Below are 12,389 nucleotides of genomic sequence, written 5' to 3' on the forward strand. Positions count from 1 at the left end.
ATTTATCGTAACTGATTATGGTATACGGGTCAGAAAGTCCAGGATCCAGTTGCAGAGTGTGGAGCCAAGTCCTAGGTTTTGGAGCTTTGATATGAGCTTGGCTGGGATTATGGTGTTGAAGGCAGAGCTGTAGTCAATAAATAGGAGTCTGATGTAGAAGTCCTTGTTGTCGAGATGCTCCAGGGTTGAGTGTAAGGCCAGGGAGATGGTGCCTGCTGTGGGCCTGTTGTGGCAGTATGCGAATTGCAGTGGATCTAGGGAGTATGGAGTTGATGCACCTCGTGACTGACCTCTCGAAGCACTTAATTGTGATCGATGTCAAGGCCACCGGACGATAATCATTGAGGCACGTTGCCTGGCTCTTCTTTAGCACCGGTATGATGGTGGTCTTCTTGAAGCAGGTGTGTACCTCAGAACGGAGTAGGGAGAGGCTGAAGATATCCGCAAACACATCTGCAAGCTGGTTCGCGCAGTATCTGAATGTACAACCAGGGACACCGTCGGGACCCATCGTCTTCCAAGGGTTCACTTTCACGAAGGCCGATCAGACTCTGGAAGCCGTGACAATGGGTGTAGGTGTGTCCAGGGCTGCTGGGGCAGTCGACAATGGTTTGATGGTTTCCTGCTCAAACCGAGCATAGAATGCATTGAGACATCAGGGAGGGGTCCGCTGCTGCCGGAGATTCTGCTTGGCTTCGTTTTGTAGCCCATTATGTTGTATAAGCCTTGCCACAACCAACGAGAGTCTATAACACTAGTCTGTGACTCTGGCTTGGTCTGATATTGTCTCTTGGCATCTCTCATGACTTTGCAGAGGTCTTTCCTGGATTTCTTGTATAGGTCAGGGTCGTTGGACTTGAACGCCTCAGAACTGGCCTTCAGTAGGGAGTCAATCTCCTGATTAAGCCATGGTTTCCGGTTGGTGAATATAATTACTCCTTACTTTGGCACGCAGTCATCTTCACATTTGCTGATAAAGTCTGTGATGGTGGTGGCATACTTGTTTATGTTGGTTGCTGAGTTCTTAAATGTGGACTAGTCCACTGACTCCAAACAGTCATGTAGGAGCTCTTCTGTTGTCTCGGACAGTTAACAAGATAACTAGAATGGGAAAAGGGACTGTTATACCCCGGGTTCCCAGTGGACAGGGTGTAATCTGAAAACGTTCCTGCTGTTCGTAACGTCAGGTTGTGAGTTGCATTTCACAAATTCCTGGATGCCAGATGAACAGAAGAAATCTGACAGCAGAACAATTCTCCATGTGACCATTCAAACTATTGCGGAACACCTTCAGGATCCTTCAATCATTTGTCCCCCACTATCTGGAACTTCTTCTTTCAGTATCCCTACCTTATAATCTCCCTCCCTGCATTCAAGTGCCTTTTTGAGATCTTTCTGTCTGCTGGTACTGCTGCTTTATTTTGATTGACCTAATCCTGTTTCCTACTCAGTTTCTGCTCATTCTTCTCTGCCTATAACGTTCTCTGTGATGCCTCTGTGTACTGAATAGGGCAGAAATGTAAACTGTTGTTATATTATTCTTTGTCTTTAGAAGGAGTAATGTGACAAGAAATGGCCTGACAAAGGGACCTTGGCATATTTGTGCATAGATCTCTGAAGGCAGAAGGGCAGGTTAACAGGGTGGTGAAAAAGGCATATGGAATACTTATCTTTATCAATTGAGACATAGATTACAAAAGCAGGGAGGTCATGTTCGGTTTGTATAGACCTTTGGTGAGGCCACAGCTGGAGTGCAGTTCTGGTCGTCACAAATAGGATGTGATTGCGCTGGAGGTGATGCAGAGGCAATTCACTAGGATGTTGCCTGGGATGGAACATTTAAGTTATGAAGAGAGATTGGATGGGCTTGGGTTGTTTTTGCCAAGAGCAGAGAGGACTGAGGGGCAACCTGATCGAGGTGTACAAGATTATGAGGGGCATGGACAAGGTGGATAGGGAGCAGCTAAATTGAGGGGTCACTTGTGAGGGAACACCATTTCAAGGTGAGGGGCAGGAGGTTTAAAGGGGATTGAGGGAAAACCTTTTTATCAGAGGGTAGTGACGGTCTGGAATGCACTGCCTGGGAGTGTGGTAGATGTGGGTTGCCTCACATCCTTTAAAATGTACCGAGATGAGCACTTTGCCCATTATAACATTCAAGGCTATGGGCCAAGTGCTTGAAAATGGGATTAAGTAGACAGGAGGTTTTTTCATGCATCAGTGGAGACTCGATTGGCTGAAGGGCCTCTTCTGCACTGTATTATTCTGTGATTCTGTTTTAGGCTAACATTTGTCCAGTCAGGTTAATCCAGCATTCACAAGGCTCCACTGTGATATACGCTTATGGAAATCAAGCCACTCCGCTTTAGTTTCAGACCGTGTGACTGCTGTTAGTGCATTGTCCTTTGCCCAAGAACAAAAATTAAAAAGATGAGCAGTGAAATCTCTGGTTTCTATCAAAATGGACTGTGGCTCATAATTTAATTGTCACACTTGATCTTTTCATGATGGTATCATTCTCTGTGTTTCCTAATTAGTGTCTGTTTTACATAACGTTTCGATAGCAATCAAACAGAGCTCATTTAGATGTAATTCCCACTTTATCTGCTACATTTCTCTGCCACCATCACCTGCACGTCTCCTTTATTCAATTGCAACAGCAGCCTGACTGACTTTGTTACCTCACTAACATGATACGTACTTAATGCTTGGAGAAACATAATGGCTCTAGATTTTGTTGTATTCATAACCATGAGGCTCTAGTGGTCGTCCGGATTTCTGTCAAAATCTGGCAGATACTTCTAGAGTCTGCACATCCGCACTTAAACTTGGAAATTTGGAACCTGGCAGTCAAGATACCCAGTCCCTTCACAGGGTGCATTGTATTACTCTTTGATAAAGGAACCTGTAGCAAAATCACTTTTAAGGCGGAACCTTATTACTATTATCACTATTAAACCTAATCCCTGTTTAATCAATAATAATTGGTTCCTTAACCCTGCAATAAGTCATAATTACTTCTGAACAATCTATTTGGGCCTGAAAAAACAATTTAGTATGTGTGGAATCACATTTCCCCAGAGAAAAATAAATGCATATTTAAAATGAAAATTAAATCAGGAAGATTTTGTCCCTTTTCTATTAGGTTCTTCTCTTAATTCCATGTATCTGTTTCAATTTTTATTTTTGCCTGCTGTTCAGTTATTTAAATGTGATTTATGTTTTCTGACTTTTTTAACTTCTTGTTTTGCTCCCTACAGTGAACATTCAAACGGATTGGTTGCACAGACACTCTGCTGCTTCCCTGGCTCACGGATGCCACAGATTCCCTGTAGCGAGTGCCGTATTCAAACTAATGCTGGAAATCAGAATGTTTTTGCTGACAAGACTGCAAAAACCTTGTGAGCAGCTGTTTTTGAGGGAAATGGTGAGCACCGTTCGTTTAGCACTGAGCGATGAAATTATAATTTTCTTGGCGCTGAAGTTCGCCACCAAGACACTTGGCTTATTGTCATCTGGGACTTGGCCTTTACAATAGCACTGATAGACAGGAAATATCAGAATGGCTAGATAGCCAAGTTGAAGTGCAAGTGAACTGAAATTCTCTTGTTCTAGCCAATGTAAATCTTTTAATTGAATTGCTTAGCATTAAGCCATCAGGATATTTGTGCAATCTTCACAATATCACCAAGGTCTGTAAAATGCATCTGAGCTTCAGGTTTGATGAGAAATCACATGACTGGCAGATGTGCTGCTTAACTACTTCAAAATGAATGCTTAACTCTGCTTTTACCGTTGATAAAATGTGCTTCCTGTACCTTGAATGGATTTCAGACTAAGTCATGCTGTCCTACAACTTTACTCAACGGCATTGCCATCCCAGCTCCAGTTTCTGGGAATAGACATAAATCACAATATCCTTTGCACACACTCAGCAGAAGTGGATGTACCATAAGTGTTCAATTAAGCCCTGAATAATTTTAACCCGTCCTTCTCGCAATAAAAATATTCAATTCGAGGGAAGTTCTTACGGAAACACATTTCAGGAGGCAGCACAATTTGAAGCCAAACTGTATAAGAGGCCAGGATTCCTCAGTTTAAAAAAGATCCCAAATGAGTTTTACCACCCTGAAACATTGTTCCTTTGTGGCAGCAGCTTTGTTTCACATTTCCCTTTTTTCTCGCCATGGAAATGATGTTACAATCATTAATAACGTTTAGTGTTTCTAATAGAAATGGCTCAGCAGGCTCACTGGCCTGGGTTTTATGATCAGTCACAGCACTTACTACTAACCTTAAAGAAAGTTATCCACAAAGATATAGCGCCATATTTCTGCTGCCAAGGTAGGTAGCTTGAGGAGGGACCTTGTGATTTTCACTCCTGGGGGTGAGTACAGGATGAAGCCAACCCGCTGACCCTAGAAGCAGAATGTAAGTGGCCGGTGTTGTGAACCACTATGTGCACCTGTATTAGGGGATCTAAGGTCGGACCTGCACTACAGGTTCGCCGGTAGCCCCTGCCGGCTAGCTCCACCCACAAGGAGCCGTATAAATATGCGTGTCCTCCTTCTGATCAGCCATTTCACCAGCAGCAGTAGGAGGCCACGTATCTGACTGTAATAAAGCCACAGTTGTACCAATCTGAGTCTATTGTGCAATTGATCGTGCATCAATTTATTACAGTCAGATTTACTAAGAGATGCATATCAGAATAAAACCAGATCGCCTGCAGCTGGATCCGCACTCTCCCAATGCCAGAAAGGACTTTAATCACTGGCTAGCTTATTTTGAGGCCTACATCAACGCTGCAAACCCCACGCCGACGGAAGCTCAGAAGATTCAGGTTTTATACTCCAGGTTGAGCTCCAACGTGTTCCCGTTGATCCAAGACGCCCCGAGTTACGTGGAAGCGATGGCACTCCTAAAAGAGAACTACACACAGAAAGCAAACACGCTCTTCGCCAGGCACGTATTCGCCACTCGCGCTCAACTCCCTGGTGAGTCTATCGAAGACTTCTGGCAGGCTCTAATCCCACTCGTACGGGACTGTGACTGTCAGGCTATTACGGCCACTGAACATTCCAATCTCCTCATGCGTGACGCATTCGTAACGGGGATTGCGTCGGACACCATCCAACAACGACTGCTGGAAGGGGCCACACTCGACCTAATGGAGACAAAAGTTTTAGCGCTCTCCATGATGGTCGCATCTCACAACGTCCAGGCCTACCCCGCTCGCCGTGCGGCCCACCCGTCCTACTCCTCCTGGACCCCACAAATGACCCCCCCAGCTGGGGCCCACCCGACTCAATATGTCTACGCCGGCCTCCAATCCACGCATCCCGGGGGTCCCAGCTGCTACTTCTGTGGTCAGCAGAAGCACCCCCGCCAATGCTGCCCGGCCCGCGCCGCCACTTGCAATTCCAGTGGTAAATAGGGCCAATTTGCAGCTGTGTGCCAGGCCCGCGCAGTCGCCGCTATCGCGCCCGCAAACGCTCCCTCCTCCCTGCCGAACGCACGATGTGCGCTGCCATCTTCTCCCCCTGGGGCCACGTGCGACCAGTGTGCGCCGCCATCATCTCCTCCCAGGGCCAGGTGCAGCCAGTGGGCGCCGCCATCCCCCCTGCTCACTCCATGTGTGGCCCATGGTCGGCACCATATTGTCCTGCCCCCGCAATGTGCGCTCCATGGGCACCGCCATTTTGTTCCCTACAGGACCCCTGGACGGCGCCATTTTGTCTCCCCCACGGGACTCGAACACCAGATCTGGGTCGCCGATGCTCTACATCTGAAACCTCGGACGACCACCCGCAGCTCGCCTCGATGACACTGGACCAGTCCCATCCTCACAACCTGGCCACCGCTTCGACGACGGTGAAAATCAACGGCCACGTGACCTCTTGCCTGCTGGACTCCGGGAGCACCGAAAGCTTCATACACACAGACACGTAAGGCGCTGCTCCCTCGCGGTCCACCCAGCCAACCAATGGATCTCCCTGGCTTCCGGATCCCACTCTGTGCCGATCCGAGGGTTCTGCGTGGTCAATCTCACTGTCCCGGGCATAGAATTCAGCGGTTTCCGCCTCTACGTCCTCCCCAACCTCTGCGCTGCACTATTGCTGGGCCTGGATTTTCACTGCAATCTCCAGAGCCTCACCCTCAAATTCGGCGGGCCCCTACCTCCACTCACCGTTTGCAGCCTCGCAACCCTCAAGGTTGACCCCCCTCCCTCTTTGCCAATCTAACTGCGGATTGCAAGCCCGTCGCCACCAGGAGCAGACGGTACAGCACCCAAGACAAGACCTTCATCAGGTCCGAAGTCCAGCGGCTGCTTTGGGAGGGTATCATCGAGGCCAGCAATAGCCCCTGGAGAGCTCAAGTGGTAGTAGCAAAAACAGGGGATAAACATAGTCGTGGACTACAGTCAGACCATCAATCGGTACACGCAGCTCGACGTGTACCCCCTCCCTCACATATCTGAGATGGTCAACCAGGTTGCGCAGTACCGGGTCTTCTCAACAATTGACCTGAAATCCGCCTACCACCAGCTCCCCATTCGTAAATTGGACCGTCCATACACTGCCTTTGAGGCGGACGGTCGGCTCTATCAATTTCTTAGGATTCCCTTCGGCATCACTAACGGGGTCTCGGTCTTCCAAAGGGAGATGGACCGAATGGTCGACCGGTACGGTCTGCGGTCCACGTTTCCGTACCTAGACAATGTCACCATCTGCGGCCATGACCAACAGGACCACGACGCCAACCTCGCTAAATTCCTCCGCACCGCCACTCTCCTCAACCTTACGTACAACAAGGAGAAGTGTGTGTTCCGCACGACCCTCCTTGCCATCCTCGGCTATGTAGTCCAAAACGGACTTCAGGGGCCCGATCCTGATCGCATGCGCCCCCTCATTGAGGTTCCCCTACCCCACTGCCCCAAGGCCCTCAAACGCTGCCTTGGGTTCTTCTCCTACTATGCCCAGTGGGTCCCAAACTATGCGGACAAGGCCCGCCCACTGATCCAGTCCACTCAATTCCCCCTTGCGGCCGAGGCACAACACACCTCGCCCGGATCAGAGCAGACATAGCCAAGGACGGGATGCACGCAGTAGACGAGACACTCCCCTTTCAAGTAGAAAGCGACGCTTCAGATGTCGCCCTTGCCGCCACTCTAAACCAGGCAGGCAGACCTGTGGCATTCTTTTCCCGCACCCTTCATGCCTCTGAAATTCGGCACTCATCCATCGAAAAAGAGGCCCAAGCTATCGTTGAAGCTGTGCGGCACTGGAGGCATTACCTGGCCGGCAGGAGGTTCACTCTCCTTACTGACCAATGGTCGGTAGCCTTAATGTTTAACAACACGCAGCGGGGCAAGATCAAAAACTATAAAATGTTGCGGTGGAGAATCAAGCTCTCCACCTATAAGTACGAGATTTTGTATCGCCCCGGCAAACTCAATGAACCCCCCAATGTCCTATCCTGAGGTACATGTTTAGCACACTGGGCTAAATCACTGGCTTTTAAAGCAGACCAAGGCAGGCCAGCAGCACGGTTCAATTCCCGTACCAGCCTCCCCGAACAGGCGCCGGTATGTGGCGACTAGGGGCTTTTCGCAGTAACATAATTGAAGCCTACTCATGACAACAAGCGATTTTCATTTTCATATAATTTCATTTCATGTGCCAGCGCACAAGTAGACCGACTCCGGGCCCTACACGACAGCCTTTGTCACCCGGGGGTCACACGACTGTACCACGTCGTCAGAGCTCGCAATCTTCCCTACTCCGTCGAGGAAGTACGGACAGTCACCAGGGACTGCCAGGTTTGTGCGGAGTGCAAGCCGCACTTTTACCAGCAGACTGCACGCGCCTGGTGAAAGCCTCCCGCCCCTTTGAACGCCTCAGCGTGGATTTCAGAGGGCCTCTCCCCACTACCGACCGCAACACATATATCCTCAGTGTGGTCGATGAATACTCCAGGTTCCCATTCGCCATCCCATGCCTCGATATGATGTCTGCCACCATCATCAAGGCCCTCAATACAATCTTCGCTCTGTTCGGATTCCCAGCCTACATCCACAGTGACAGGGGATCCTCATTCATGAGTATTGAGCTGCGTCAGTTCCTGCTCAGCAGGGGTATCGCCTCCAGCAGGACGACCAGCTACAACCCCCGGGGAAACGGGCAGGTAGAGAGGGAGAACGGGATGCTTTGGAGGGCCGTCCAGCTGGCCCTATGGTCCAGAAACCTCCCAGCCTCTCGCTGGCAGGAGGTCCTCCCTGATGCACTACACTCCATATGGTCACTACTGTGCACTGCCACAAATAACACACCCCATGAACGTGTTTTTACCTTCCCTAGGAAGTCCACATCTGGGGTGTCGCTCCCGACTTGGCTCGCAGCTCCAGGACCGGTCCTTCTATGTAGGCCGTCCGACTCCACAAGGCGGACCCCTTGGTGGACAGGGTACACTTGCTCCACGCCAACCCCCAGTATGCCTATGTGGAGTTCCCCGACGGCCACCAGGATATGGTCTCACTCAGGGACCTGGGTCCCTCAGGTTCCACTCCCACACACTCCCCCACCCACGCGCCACCATCCCCTCCCCCGGCGCTCCCAACATTAGCCCCACCAGGTCCATCCCTCCTTCCTCTGCCCACGCAAGAGGACGAGGAAGATTTTGGCACGCTCCCGGAGTCATTCGACTACTGGCCAGCACCAACACCGCCAGCACCGACATCGCCGCCACCCTTACATCGCTCCCAGCGAACCATCAAAGCACCAGATCGACTTAACCTCTGACGGGCACCGGACTATCAAAATGGACATATTCTTTTCACCTCCCCACTGTAAATTATTTGCAAAACTGTATATAGTTCCACGCCACCCCCGCCGGATTCATTTTTAAAACAGGGGGTGAATGTGGTGAACACTGTGTGGACCTGTATTAGGGGGATGTAAGGTAGGACCTGCACTACAGGTTCGCCAGTAGCCCCTGCCGGCTAGCTCCGCCCACAAGGAGCTGTATAAATATGCGTGTCCTCCTTCTGATCAGCCATTTCGCCAGCTGCAGTAGGAGGCCACGCATCTGACTGCAATAAAGCCACAGTTGTACCAATCTGAGTATTTTGTGCAATTGATCGGGCATCAGCGGGCATACAAGCAGAAACTCAAGCGGGAGAATCCAGCTAAGAAGGTCGTGCAGTGCTCGTCCAAGGAAACAGAAGAGCTCTTAGGCAACTGCTTAGAGACAGTGGACTGGTCCATATTTAGGAACTCAGCGACCAACTTAAATGAGTATGACACCACGGTCATAGACTTCATCAGCAAATGTGTGGACGACTGCATGCCAAAGAAAGCAGTACGTACGTTCCCCAACTGGAAACCATGGCTCAATTGCGAGATTGACTCCCTATTGAAGGACAGATCTGAGGTGTTCAAGTCAAATGACCCTGACCTATACAAGAAATCCAGGTACAGCCTCTGCAAAGCCATCTGAGATGCCAAGAGAGAATATCAAAGCAAGCTAGAGTCACAGACAGACTCTTGGCGGTTGTGGCAAGGACTAAACAACATAACGGGCTACAAAGCGAAGCTGAGCAGTATCTTCAGCAGCAGCGCACCCCTCCCCGATGAACTCAATGCATTCTATGCTTGGTTCGAGCAGGTAACCAACAATCCACTGTCGAGTACCCCAGTAGCCCATAACCCACCCATACCCACCATCACAGGGTTCAAAGTCAGAGCGACCTTCCTGAAAGTGAACCCTCGGAAGGCGACGGGCCCGGACAGGATCCTTGATCGTGCACTCAGAGCCTACGCGGACCAGCTCTCAGATGTGTTCACGGACATCTTTAACCTGTTCCTACTCCACTCCAAGGTACCCACCTACTTCAAGAAGACCACCAACATACCTGCCAAAGAGGAATCGGGCAACATGCATCAATGACTACCGTCCGGTGGCCCTGACTTCAGTCGTAATGAAGTGCTTCAAGAGGTTGGTCATGAAGCGCATCACCTCCATACTCCCAGAACGCCTTGATCCACTGCAATTCGCATACCGCCGCAACCGGTCCACAACAGACGCCATTTCCCTGGCCCTACATTCATTCCTAGAGCATCTCAACAACAAGGTCTCCTACATCAGACTCCTATTTATTGACTACAGCTCCGCCTTCAACACCATAATCCCAGCCAAGCTCATATCAAAGCTCCAAAACCTAGGACTTGGCTCCTCACTCTGCGACTGGATCGTCGACTTTCTGACCCACAGACCACAATCAGTAAGAATAAACAACAACACTTCCTCCACAATAGTCCTCAACATCGGGGCCCTCGCTAGGCTGCATACTTAGCCCCTTACTCTACTCCCTGTACATACAGGACTGTGTGGAAAAATTTGGTTCCAACTCCACCTTCAAGTTTGCTGACGATACGACCATAGTGGTTTGGATCTCAAATAACGACGAGTCAGAATACTGGAGGGAGATAGAGAACCTAGTGGAGTGGTGCAGCGACAACAATCTCTCCCTCAATGCCAGCAAAACTAAAGAGCTGGTCATTAACTTCAGGAAGCAAAGTCCTGTGCACACCCCTGTCAGCATCAACAGGGCCAAGGTGGAGATGTTTAGCTGTTTCAAATTCCTAGGGGTGCACATCTCCAAAAATCTGTCCTGGTCCACCCACTTCGACAGTACCAGCAAAAAAAGCACAACAGCAGCTATACTTCCTCAGGAAACTAAGGAAATTCGGCATGTCAACATTAACTCTTACCAACTTTTACAGATGCACCACAGAGAGCATTCTATCGGGTTGCATCACAGCCTGGTATGGCAACTGCTCAGCCCAGGACCGCAAGAAACTTCAGAGAGTCGTGAACACAGCCCAGTCCATCACACAAACCTGCCTCCCATCCATTGACTCCATCTACACCTCCTGCTGCCTGGGGGAAACGGGCAGGATAATCAAAGACTCCTCCCACCTCGCTTACTCACTATTCCAACTTCTTCCATCGGGCAGGAGATACAGAAGTCTGAGAACACGCACGAACAGACTCAAAAACAGCTTCTTCCCCGCTGTTACTAGACTCCTAAATGACCCTGTTAAGGACTGACATCATTAACACTACACCCCTGTATGTTTCATCCGATGCCGGTGCTTACGTAGTTACATTGTCTACATTGTGTTGCCCTATTATGTATTTTCTTTTATGTATATTTTAAAATTTCCTTTTCTTTTCATGGACTTAATGATCTGTTAAGCTGCTCGTAGAAAAATACTTTTCACTGTGTCTCGGTACACGTGACAATAAACAAATCCAATCCAACAGGACAGGCATGTGTTGAGACAGCCTGGTTAGAAGGCCCACCTCAGTTCATTGTCATTCACTGTTATTTCAGAAGCTGTTCGGCCCTCTAGACCTCACTCTTCGCACTTCCTCATCTCTCCACCCACCCTCCATGGCCCCTCAAACCCTTTGCATCATCTCTGTAGCCCCTCACCCAATTTCACCATGGAGCCATATGGAAATGAATTAAAATCTTCTAACAATCTAACACAGCTCTCACTCATTGAAGCTTGATAATGAAACAAAATCCCATTCCCCATTTATCGAACCAATTCAAAGTTTGAGTGGTTAAGTGGTTAATCTCTTATGAAAACAAACAAACTTACAAACTTCTACTCAGACCACATCAAAGTCAGCTAAGCCAATCGCCTCTTCAAACTTTCAATTAAACCATGAACTCAGAACCCCCACTGAAATAATTGTAGCTTTGAAACTCAGCCAAGCATTCATAATGACAAAATAATAGTCCTTCAGATCGTGACAGTAATAAAGGCATTATCCACCCTTCAAGAACATTTACATCTCCTGCCTAAATTCCTGACTGCTATACGGTGGTTCAGGACTCTGCAACAGCCAAATCAGCACGGAGTTCAAACGGCCCTGATGAGTTTGAGTTCCCCTCCTGCATGAATCATGCCCTGGTGTCTTTCACCTAACAACAATAAATGGATCTGTTGGAAATGGGGGCGGTACTTGTGCATCCGGGTCCAGTCTGCCATTTTTATAGGTGCCCATAAGTCTTCCCCTTCCTTGGCTTTAGTTTGAATCTGACAGCAGGTCAAAGGGATCAACATTGGTCCAGCCATAGTGATGTCATCAAGCAGGATAAACAGCCAATCACATTGAAATAAATAAATAAATACATTTTTTGCAGTGCCTTTTTAAAACATCACCAATGGTGTTGCTAAATGGTGCAATGGTTGCACTGAACTTTCACCTCTAGGACCAGAGCTGAGGCTCAGGTAAGATTGTTCAATCCAGTCAAGACTGATTTCCTCTCTGTGTTTAAAATTAGTTTTGTTAATTTCAGTGGAATTCCCAGT

Source organism: Scyliorhinus canicula, chromosome 1, assembly GCF_902713615.1.
Source record: "Scyliorhinus canicula chromosome 1, sScyCan1.1, whole genome shotgun sequence".
Classification (NCBI taxonomy): Eukaryota; Metazoa; Chordata; class Chondrichthyes; order Carcharhiniformes; family Scyliorhinidae; genus Scyliorhinus; species Scyliorhinus canicula.